The 12,154-nt window shown below is 37.7% G+C and overlaps 1 protein-coding gene across 5 annotated transcripts in view; it reads right to left on the bottom strand.

Annotated features, from left to right (window-relative positions):
* Window positions 1–12,154, bottom strand: part of SGMS2 (sphingomyelin synthase 2) — a 97,020-nt gene that overhangs the window by 58,922 nt on the left and 25,944 nt on the right. For 2 of the 5 annotated variants that reach the window (XM_063663964.1, XM_063663963.1), the window contains exon 2: window positions 4,347–4,459. The gene's annotated coding sequence lies outside the window, so the exon portion shown is untranslated. Of the gene's footprint in view, window positions 1–2,544; window positions 2,656–4,346; window positions 4,460–12,154 lie in introns of those variants that run through there. The other 3 variants (XM_054486665.2, XM_054486667.2, XM_063663965.1) reach the window with 2 other exon arrangements.

Here is a 12,154-nt window from a genome sequence, read left to right as displayed (position 1 = left end):
ATGTTTATCAGGCTGCCCAGGGACTTGTAGAGGAAGCATTTCCTGGAAACGTCGTGGTTAGACATTTCATTCAGTGAGGTGTTCAGAGCATCTGAATCACTCCTGTTGCCTAGCAACTTGTTTGTGTTTGGCAGGATGAGGACAACTCAGGCACAGGTACAGTCGGATACAAGGCAGATATCTATTCAGTACGACGTCCTCCCAACACTAGACTGCTGATTTAGTGCTTACACTTGACAGTGTTCTTTCCCACTTTCTCACTGTTGGTAGAGGCTCCTTCAGTCATTCTCTTTAAGTCAGGAGCGTTCAAAAGGCACTATGCTGTACACAGAATAAACAGATCCTTTGTAGCTGAAATACAGGCTATTATTTTTCCTATAGAGTTTTGAAAAAAAACTTTAAAGACAAAGCTAATTACAGGGTTCTTACATATAAAAGGAAAAGGAGTTATACAGTATCATGGAAATTACTTGTCATCCCTAAATGAATTAGTTCTCTCACATATTCGCATATCTGTCCCTTTTTTTGATAACAAGAATCGATTACCACAATATAAGTAGCTTCGGAATCAAGGAGGTTCACCCTCCAATACCGTCATGAATACAAATATATAGCAAAGCTGGCCTAAAGTCACTTTACTAACCTTCATCTTCAAATTTAAGTTAGCATGTGTGCCTGGGTTACTCTAGGAGCCAAAAATCTAGAACAAAACCCTCTGGGCTTGCATTCCATATACATTCTCCAACAGTTATGGCTTTTCCTCTATTATTTTATGTCTCCACTACTTTCCCAGTCATTTCTATGCGTTAAATATTCAGAAAGAAAAGTGGTTTTAGAAAAGCTGCCCCACCACCGCCCCAATACTGGGGTTTCTGTTGTTGTTTCTTTCGTTTTTGCTCTTCTTGTCAGAGGACATGCCTGCTATAGAAACAAGAAAATAAGATGTAAGGGTGTGCTTAAATGTTACTCCTAATCTTAGTGGGACAGTCCTGAGTTCTAGATTTATTAAATGTTTATGAACAGGAGAATACAAAAATTGTTTAGAAAATTTTATTTTTTCTTCCTTTCATCAAATAATATTCATCCTAACCTTGGGGTTTCAGTATGCCTGATATTCATAAGAACTATTAAAAATCAAATACATATGAATTACTTCACTTTTTTAACAACTATAAAATGGGTATATGAGTTTACTTAGCAAAGATTTTCAACTTAAACATGTTAATCCTTTATCTCCTCCAAAATATTTTTCTTTTTGAAAGGCATATTTAAGGAAAAAAATCTTTCCATATTAAAAAATGCTTGAATTCCACCAAAGTCCATAACATTTAAGAAAAGAGTACCCTCATTATCTAGAACTGGCTAACTGTAGGCTGCAATTACTAGTGGCAAGAAATAAGGGGGTTGAATCACTCTCCAAAATATTTCAAAGTCCTTAACCACGTCTCTCAAGCAAGTTTTCTAATTTGGGGTTCGTACTTGATAGGTGGACCTCCTGAAGCCCTGTAAAATGTTTTGGCTCATGCACATAACCAGAAGTAGAAAGCTCATTTCTTCAGATTCCCAAAATCGAATTTAGGTCTTGGGAAATCAAATTGCCAGCAGATAACTGAGGATTTAACCTCATGAATTTGTTGCTGACTACCTGCTTAATATAAATTTCAGTAACATAAAAGAAGAATGTTTGTTCCCATGCTGAAACTGAAGATTTCTAATAATTAAATAGCAGTAGAGCCCCATCTATGACAGCAAGCCAGTTTACTGCATTTGTATACCCTGAGAGCTAAATTACCACTAATTGTCTCATCTTTTGAAAATTTATTTAAATTTCATTAGATATGTGAATGTCTGTTATGGCCAGGTGAAAGAGACCGACCTAGTCCCTGGCCTCACAAAGCTTGCAGTCTGGTTGGAGAAACAAACAAATCATCATCACACAGGGAGATAAATGTTTAGATAATTGAAAGTTCAGGATGCTATAAGAACACATTGCCAAGGCATGCAACCCAGTCTGACATTTAAGCTATGAGAATTGGCAAAATATCCAGACACTGATGACAGCAGGTACTCTCACAAGTTTCTAGTAGACATGTAATAAGAAAACGTTGGCCAGGTGCAGTGGCTCATGCCTGTAATCCCACCACTTTGGGAGGCCGAGGCAGGTGGATCACCTGAGGTCAGGAGTTCGAAACCAGCCTGGCCAACACGGCGAAACCCCGTCTCGACTAAAAATACAAAAATTAGCTGGGCGCAGTGGTGGGTGCCTGTAATCCCAGCTACTCAGGAGGCTGAGGCAGGAGAATTGCTTGAACCCAGGAGGTGGAGATTGCAGTGAGCCGAGATTGCACCATTGCACTCCAGCCTGGGCAACAGAGAGAGGCTCCGTCTCCAAAACAAAAAAAAAAAGAAAACCTTCCTCTCAGAGAGGCAATTTAATGATATCTATTAAAATTACACATATACCTTATGACCTGCAATTCTACTTTACAAGTTTATATAGATATATTGTCTACATGCAAAATAACCTACATAACATTTACTTACTGCAGTATTGGTTAAGAGCAAACAATTGGCCACAACCCAAATGTTGTCCATCAATAGATCACTATTTTAACTGTGGAACATCCATAAATGGACTCTGTTATTCTGTAACTGCTTTAAAAAAAGAATGAGGAAAGTGTCTTAGTACTCGCTTATTAAGTCCTCCTACATATATTGTAAGGGAAAAAAAACATACATTGCAGAGAAATATAGTATGCTATCTTTTACATTATGAAGGGGGCAAATAGGAATATTCCTATTTGCTTATTTATGCATAAAGAAATTCTGGAAGGATGCATTAGACATTGACAGAGGCTGAGAAGATGGTGGAGGCAGAATTTGGGCGGACTCTGTGAATGTGAAATGTATGAAAATGGTATACTTAAAAAGTAATCCTTAAATCAAGTGTGTGGGACATTGCAAAGAAAAAAAAAACAGTAATCCTTTATTTTTCAAGCCCAAGTTATATCAACCTAGCACCTTTTTTTGGTTTATTATTTTAACACGCTTCTAAAAGTCTGCAGTGATTAAATTAGAACATAAGACTACTTTATTTTCCAAAGCAGGGTTCCACTCTCTCCTTTCCTGCTTGTGTCCATCTGCCATCCTGAAGGGGGTTTCCCCAGAATACCTGAGAGCGAGGCGAGTCCTCTGTGCTTCCCTGCTCTGGTTTGTTGGCTGAGGATATTCAAGAGCTTTTTTTAAAGCTCATGAAAGGATTTTGTTTTGTTCACTGCCTCATTCGCAACACTGACAAGAATGCCTGGCACACAGAAAGCGTTCAGTAAGTATTTGTTGAATAAATGAATTCTTTTCTTCACTCAGCTTCAATGAAACAGACACCACCAGACAAAGGGAAAGATATCAAAATGGTGTCAAATATTTAGAAATAGCTGCCATTCTTAGTACCAGCTCAAAGTAGGCATTCTAACCTTAGCAACATTCCTAGAATTATTGTGAATTTCACAGACGACAAATAATGTTATAGAATACTGTGCTGAATAATATTAACTACCCACAAATATTTATTTTAAATAATTTCGGATTACATGGTCCTGGTGTCTATCTTAGGGTAGAAATCTTTTTAGGCAAACACCACAATAAACAGTAATGATAAAACGTAAAAAAACCAAAACAGCTATCATCAGGGTCAAATGAACCCTAGTCTTAAGATGCCCAGAGATATAGCAAGAAAAGGGAAATCTTTTGCACTAAAAAATGCAACTATTTTTATTTTTAAGAATAAAATTATACTTGAAATAAAATTCCAAGTACTCTAGGCAGTGAATCGAGTTGTACTGCTTCAACCACACAAGCAAAACCTCTTCTTCCTCAGTGGGCATAGAATGGGTATAACTGCCACAGCTCTTTAATTTTGGTTTAGATAACTATAAAAACAGAATAACTTTGCTAGTAATTTCTGTACTGTTGCTAAAAGGTGCATGGCTGACTGATATTTCTTTGAAGATTTTCTGTTTTCTTAAGGCATGGTTGAGACAGTTAATCGAGTGCTCTCTTTTGGCAATAATGCAAACAGGTTAGGAAGTTATGGGGTTACCTCTGTTTCTCTGGCTGTCATTTAAAACGGCAATCCAAGACTGAGAAAACATCCATTCACCTGAAAGAACCTGAAATTTAAGACTCTCCTGAGGATGAAATAAAAATTCTCAGAGTTAAGACATTTATGAATGTCTTAACCAGAGAAGGGAAGATAGCAGCAAAGCTGCAGGATAACTGATAGACAGCCAACCCTCAGCTGATATAAGTTAGACTCATGCTATAGCAGCAGGAAGCACCAAACCTACTGTTTCCAGATGGTAGCACAGAAATTCCCACCTTGGTCCTTGCAGCAGTCAACACTCCCAGTCTCTGGAAGGTCCTTTTGGAGAAGAGTGTTATAGGGCCACAGGATGCAGCTCTAGGGGAAGAAAAAGTCAGAGATTAAATAAGAATGAGGCTTTGTTGCTATGTTTTGCTAGTTTTCTGGGGGTGGAGGTGAAATGAAGAGCCCTCTGATGCTACCCTCCTAGAGCTCTCCGATACTGGCCCTCTAGGAGAGTTGCCAGGAAAACACTGGCTCTAACAGGTACTGACATTTCAGGTCAAGAAAAGCAACTCAGCCATTCATTCCACTAATATTTAACACCTGCCAGCCCCTATTTAAAGTTGGAGCAGGGCAGGCAGGCAGATTCCCTTACCTGCTGATGTTCACGTTCTAACACGGGAACACACAGATAAACAAGAAGACCAGTCAATGCCACTCAAAAAAGTCAGTCAGAGTCAGGGCAAGGCTGATGTGGTTGATGTAGAGCAAGCAGTCAGGGAAGCCTTTCTGAGGGGATATTTAAGACTTAATAAGGGTTGGGGATTGAGGGGGGCGGGGTAGCTACAAAAGAAGAGTAAGCCAGGCAGAGGGAACAGCTGGCCCAAAGGCCCTGAGGCAAGAATGAGCAAGGAAGGTTTAAAAAGAATGGAAAGCATGGTGGGAGTATTGTGAACTAGGCATAGACAAGGGAAGAGGAGTGCAGAGGGCTTTATAGGACAGTAGAAGGACTATGTACATAAAGGGCAAACTAAGTGTCACAGAAACTTAGGTTGATGTCCTGTGCATAATCTGTCACCTTCTACTAAATGGTGGAAGATTTCCTTTGAAATACATACAGTTGCTGCAGTCTTTCAATGGATTTTTTAGTTGAAATTTGCCTCGTGGATGGAAGCAAAATATAGGCTACTGGCCAGAGGTCTGCAGTTCGTAGAACCACAATATGAATATCCAAAGAATACAACCTGAGACTACCCAACAGTGCATATATGTATATGATTTGGTAGCATATATATATATATATCTTTTAACTACCTAACAAATTTCATTAAAATCTGTTTAACAACTGCAGGATGTACACTCATCTGCAACCAGAAATTGATTTTTAGTTGAGATCCCATCTTAATCAAAAATACTCAACTCTTGGAAGAAACTCAAGAACAATTGTGTCACTCTTAGGTATATACCCAAAAAAAATGAAAACAGCAGTCCGAGCAAAAACTGTACACAAATATTCATAACAGCATTATTCATAATGGCCCCAAAGTGGAAAAAACCCAAATGTCCATCAACTATTAAATGGATAAACAAAATGTGGCAAACCCATATAATATTATTGGGCAATGGAAAGGAATAAAGCAGTGATACACACTGTAGCACGAATGAATCCTGACATTATTCTAAGTGAAAGAAGCCAGTCACAAAGACCACATGTTATATGATCCCATTTATATGAAATGTGCAGAATAGGCAAATCCATAAAGACAGAAAGATTTGTGGTTGCCAAGGGCTAGGGGAAGAAGAGAATGGAAAGTGAATGCTAATGGGTATAGGGTTTCTTTTTGGAGTGCTGTAAATATTCTAGAATTAAATAGTGGGGTTGACGGCATAACTCTGAATATACCAAAAACTACTGATTTGTACACTTTAAAAAGGCCAGTTTTATGGTATGTGAATTATATCTCAGTGAAACTGTTGTAAAAATAAAAGAACAAAAGAATATCTGAAATGCTGTGAACAGATGAAATAAACTTCAACTGGCCCAAAAATGCTATATTCCAGTAAGCATTGCTAGACCCCATTAAAAGGGACAAGCAGTTTAGTTTTACACTTCAGATACTGTACACTACACTCTCCGTGGGACATGTTTACCCTCTGGAAAGATCACCTTATCCTTGGAGGATGTTTTTCTCGTTTCACTTGGAACCCTTCTCCGGTTATTACCCTCTCTCAACTCCACCTACCACCCCCACTCACTCCACGCAAATAAAATTAAAGCAGATAGCTGCTTTTGCACTCTAACTGAAGTCTGTGGACAATTACAATTGTTTAGAGCATGGTATTAATGATATTTCTAATATGGTCAGCTTATAGATTTTATTCAGTTACATAGCCAAACCTAGCACTTTTCATCTAGTCAAACTGAAAATGTGTGCCCTTGTCAAAAAGGAGAATATGCAAAAGGGTAGATACTGGAAATGCAAAACAAATTCAAGCTTACTACTCCAAAATTCCTTTCTGTATACATCTTAACATGGTGTTACATTAAGACTACATTCATTTTAAATAGTATCTTATAAGTTCATGATTTATTTTAAAGTATATGTAGAATGTATAATTTCACAAAAGAATAAAGTAAATTATATAACAACAGCAGCAAAATACTACTGTGAGACGATTAATGTAGAATCACAGAGGCAGGTAAATATAGAGAGGGGTTCTTGATCACAAGGTGTAGTGGAAGAGGGAATGCTATCTCCTGGGACTGAATATTGTTCTACCTGCTCCCGGTAGCAAATCACTGCAGAGACAGCAAAGCTTGACGTTTATGAGCAAGGATTCTGAAGGCCGACTCCACACTTAGCATGACTCCACGATTAAGTATTATGGTTCCAGGCACGATACTTAATTTCCCTGAGCCTTAGTTCCCTCATCTATAAATAGTACTAACTTAACAAGGTCCTTAAAAGAATCAAAGGTTATATAAAAACAAAAATAGATCTAAAGGGAGAGACAGATTGCAAAACAATAATAGTAGAGGACTTCAACACCACACTTTTGGCAATGGACAGATCAACCACACAGAAAATCAGTAAAAAACATTGGAATGAAACTATACTCTAGACCAAATGGACCTACTAACAGACATTTACACAATATTTCATCCAACGGCTATACAATACACATTCTTCTCAGCAGCACATGGAACATTCTCCAGAACAGACCATATCTTAGACCACAAAACAAGTCTCCTCAAATTCAAAAAAGTCACTATTATATCCAAGCGTCTTTTCTGAATCCAATGGAATAAAACTAAAAATCAATAACAAGAAGAACTTTGGAAACTGTGCAAATGTATGGAAATTAAGCAAAATGCTCCTGAACAATCAACAAAGAAATTAAGAAGGAAATTTAAACATTTCTTGAAATAAATGAAAATGGAAACACAACATACCAGAACCTATCAGATACAGCAAAAGCAGTACTGAGGGAATTTTATAGCACCATATGCCTACATCGAAAACATAGAAAGACTCCAAATAAATAACCTAATGGTGTACCTCAAGGAACTAGAAAAGAACAAATCCAAAATTAGTAGAAGGAAATAATAAAGATCAAAGCAGAAATAAATGGAGAAAAAAAAAGAACCAAAGGAGTTAATACTAATAAAGACATCAGAAAGAGCACCTGGTATATAGTAAGCATTACACGTATTTGTTAAATGATTAAAACAGAGTATACTAGTTAAGTCTTGCAAAATGACTAAAACTGTGCTGCATATTTGGCTCTCAACTCTTTTGTAGCTAGAGGGGAAAAAATTTTCCAAACTCAGAGAAAGAGAGAAAATGCATGTTTCTCCATATGTGTTAGGAGAAAGGTGAGTGGGAACCATATTTTGTTCCTCAGGAGGAAAAAGAAAGCATTTGACACTTAGCTTTAATATGGTCTGTACACAAGAGGCAATGAGCAATACTGCAGACCAGGGAAGACCGCCATATGACATCACTTGATAGTTTTTCCACTGTTTCTCAATAAATCCCAAGGCATAACTCTCTACAATTTCTGTAGTAGGAAGACAAGGCAATGTGATACAAATATACAGCTCTGATGATTGGCTCACAACTGCACCAGAAATCTCCAATCCATCTTTTACTTCCATTTCCCTCTGTCATGCTTCTGATAACCAGAGCTGAGGAGGAGACAGTTCCAGATCTCTGAAACAAACTCTCCAACATTAGGAGATGGCCAAAATATAGCCACATAAAAACACTAAGTAACCTGATGCATTGAAAAGCAACTCACCCTAGAAGCATCTGTTTTTAAGTTTAATGGACTTCAGAGTCATTATCTGGCTAAAGAACAGCCATAATCATCTCAGGGGATTAAACAACTTGGAAGAATATTCCTATTAGTCATAGTCATCTCAGGCTCCACCTAACAGTTAAACACAGAACTTTTATGAATTACAAAAGCTATTATGCTTAAGCCATGTTTTACTATAAATTGGACACTAGATAACTTTTCTTCAAAAGGCTAGTTACACGGTGCAAACCTTAGCTAGAAAACGACCCATGTTCCTTCAGATAGTCCCATATTGTACACGGAAGACACGATAAAGTTGAATTTCCACAGCTATTACACAGTCCTGTGACTAAGCTGATGTCCCAGTGATTTATCAGCCGTTTTCATTCCATCTGGCAAAGTATGTTGTTCTTAAGGCTAATTATTTAACAATGTTTTCTTCAGATAAAATGGTAATAATCTTATTAATCAACTATAGCAATGTATTTTCATTTGCATACCTATGGAGTATTGCTAAAGAGAACAGAAAATAGATTAATTCCCTTGCGGTTCACGTACACTAAATGTAGCATTCTGCAAGGAAGGAGAGCAAGAGATGGCATTTATAACTAACTCCTGTGCATTCTTGGAGAAGCCTTTTTTGACCCTTCCAGACCGCATTTGGTTTCCTTTCCCTTGCTGCACGTTACTTTCTACTTTTTCTCTGACTTAACAGTTTACTAACTGTAACTTTGGTCAATTATTTGTAGAGATTTACTTGTCTCTTTCCAGTGAGACTGCAAGCTCTGTGAGGGAAGGGATCACATGTGTCAGATTCTCTGCTGTCTTTCTGGCACAGAATGGAGGGTTATAAATATTTGTTCACTGACTAACTCCCACTTTATAAGATAAGCTGTGTTCCTAAAGAATCACATGTCAGTTCCTCTCAAGATAAGGAAGTCACTGAAGTAATCTCATAAGGGGAGGGAGTAAGCCCCACTAATATCATTTAATATTATGAAACAGTGACCCACAAGTTTGAACTTACAGAAGCAGAGTCCATGGACATGGCTATGGCAGATGTGACTGAGGGGGAGGGAGAAAAGGAGTGGGGAGGAATGACCCACTAATTTAGATGAGTACTTTCAGAGTGAAAGTTTATTATAAGAGCTCAAATAGTGTTTTCTAATTATAGCCTGTTAAATTTAAAATATATTGAAAGGCCACTCTGTACTTCTCTCTGCCCAGTGCAGACCGAAATAAAATATCCAAGAAACAGGACTTTTTTTTTTAAGCCCAGAAAGGCTGACACACCTATTAAAAAGTTCTGTCTCATAAGCTCTGCTTTCTACAGTTTCTGTTAGGTCTTCCATGGCCCAGACAATTGGCAATCTTGTTCTTTCTTTCATGACACAAAGTTGTTATATCCAAATGATTAACCTCCTAAGGTTAAAGTCATGAGCAATGACAAGAAGGTCATATAGTATCATAACAGTGAAAATTAAATAATTTTAAACAAATGCCTTCAAACCTTCTGCAATAAAAGAAAATAAACTCTTATACTTTAACATTTAAAGTGAGAAAGTGTTTAACCTTACTAGTGAGAAAAGAAACTCAAAGAAGTGAGATACCATTTTTCAACATATTAAATTGGCTCTTTAAAATACCAACATAAAATTATTACTCTGCTTTCCAGGGCTATTGTAAAATATGTTGCATATATTCTATAAACCTCCTAAGAATGTGAACAAAGATGAGCTCCGAGCCTATTAACCATGACATTGCCAGTAACAATAAAAAAAATGAGAAACAAGTGTCCAATAATAAGGGACTGTTAAAAACAACATGGTGGGCAGATACAATGGAATAATGAAATGCTCCTATCACAGTTAGTGGGGAATGATAAGAGGTGCATTATATATTCATGGGTATAAAACAATCATATGTGTATGATCCTATTTCTCCTGTTTCTACAAGTTGCATGTGTAAATATAAACGTGACTGGAAAGATAATGCAAAATGCTAACAGATAATAGATTTATAGATGACTTAAATTTTTCTTTTGCTTAGCCAGGCATAACCTTTCCTAAGATAAACATGAGTTGCTACTATAATTAGAAAGTTAAAGAGAAAAGATGACACAAAAACTCCCAAAACACATTTCCAAATAGCTACCATAGTCACATTCTCTTTTAAAAAATTATTATGACTTGGGAGGCTGAGGCGGGTGGATCACGAGGTCAGGAGATCCAGACCATCCTGGCTAACATGGTGAAACCCCGCCTCTACTAAAAATACAAAAAAAATTTAGCTGGGTGTAAGTGATGGCAGGCACCTGTAGTCCCAGCTGCTCGGGAGGCTGAGGCAGGAGAATGCAGTGAACTCAGGAGGCGGAGCTTGCAGCGAGCCGAGATCGCGCCACTGCACTCCAGCCTGGGCGACAAAGTGAGACTCCATCTCAAAAAAAAAAAAAAATTATTATGACAAGCACATTGTTTCATATCATTATGCTCTGAGGATAAAAACGGTACACCTCATTTTTCATTTTGATCAGTCTTGTGTGTGGGGCAAGCAAATAAAGACATTCAGTCTGGAATCTTAAAAGTTTTCCTTTTAGCAAGATGCCATTTGTGGTGATATACCACCAAGTAGCAAACAGGTCAGCCTCTCCAGTTAAATATAGCCTAATTACATAGTTGATAAAAAGAAAGGAAAATGTACATATTTACTATGATTACTACTCATGCTCAAATAAAATCCTGTCTTTGAAATATAAATGAAACCAAAAGTAAAAATAAAACAAGAAACTTAATTCATAAATGTGAATTAAGATAGAAGCAAATTTGGGAGGGGGTTATTATAGAGAAGTTGCCCTCTTGCTCAGGGAGAGAGGATATTTGCTGGGAGGCAGAAAACTCATCAGGATATACAGAAGCGTTATTATCAAAACTGTAAGGATCCTGTAGAATATACACCTGAGTAGGTTAACAGACTGAGCAGAATGGCTATACCTGAGTAATTTAGCCAGAGCTAAGTTTATGTTAACTATCCAGGTTAGGCAGTGCCCTTCAGCTTTCTAGCCATCCAAATCTCTCGTTGACTGGATGGTAATTACTTGGATTACCTGGTTGGCAATCCATGTCCTCTAGTTTTTATTTTCCTCTCTCCTAATCTGTTGTTGTCCTTGTTCTTAAGATTTCTAAGAGGTTGCTTACTCTAGCCTCCTCTGTAGTTACCAGCAGTTTGCTTCTCTTGTGAGAAACTTGTTTGAAAGATGAATGATTTGTACTTGTCATAACTCTTACAAAGACTTCCACCAGGTGTACCATGAGCATGGCATGCACCATAGACTTCCACACCCTGCAGGCTTCCAATATTCCTTCCAAGCAATCAGAAAGCAAGTTGCGTATTAGCATATTTACATAAACCCCTATTTCGCAAAGCAAAGTTTTTTCAAGTCTTCCTTTAAGTCTTAGAGGCAGGATGACATGCAGAGAGAACAAAACAGGAGTTAAGAAATTAAATATTCAGGATGCCAAGGAGTTATTTGGTGGTGTCCATATGAAAGAGAGTATTAAAGTACCAGGAATCACTGGAGCAAGAGAAGAAGAAAGTGAAATGAGGGGTACACTCGTAGAAGGTTTTACAACTGAATCTTGAGCAACATAAAGGAAAATAAAGCAAAGCCCCCAGAAGCTGGGAAGATGAATGCATTTGGATGAGCATCAAGGTGGGAATCAGAGGACCTGCCAGTGAAACCTCAGAAACCACCCAAGCTCTAATGGGCTG

Source organism: Pongo pygmaeus, chromosome 3, assembly GCF_028885625.2.
Source record: "Pongo pygmaeus isolate AG05252 chromosome 3, NHGRI_mPonPyg2-v2.0_pri, whole genome shotgun sequence".
In the NCBI taxonomy this organism is placed as follows: Eukaryota; Metazoa; Chordata; class Mammalia; order Primates; family Hominidae; genus Pongo; species Pongo pygmaeus.
This window is presented reverse-complemented; position numbering and strand designations above follow the sequence as displayed.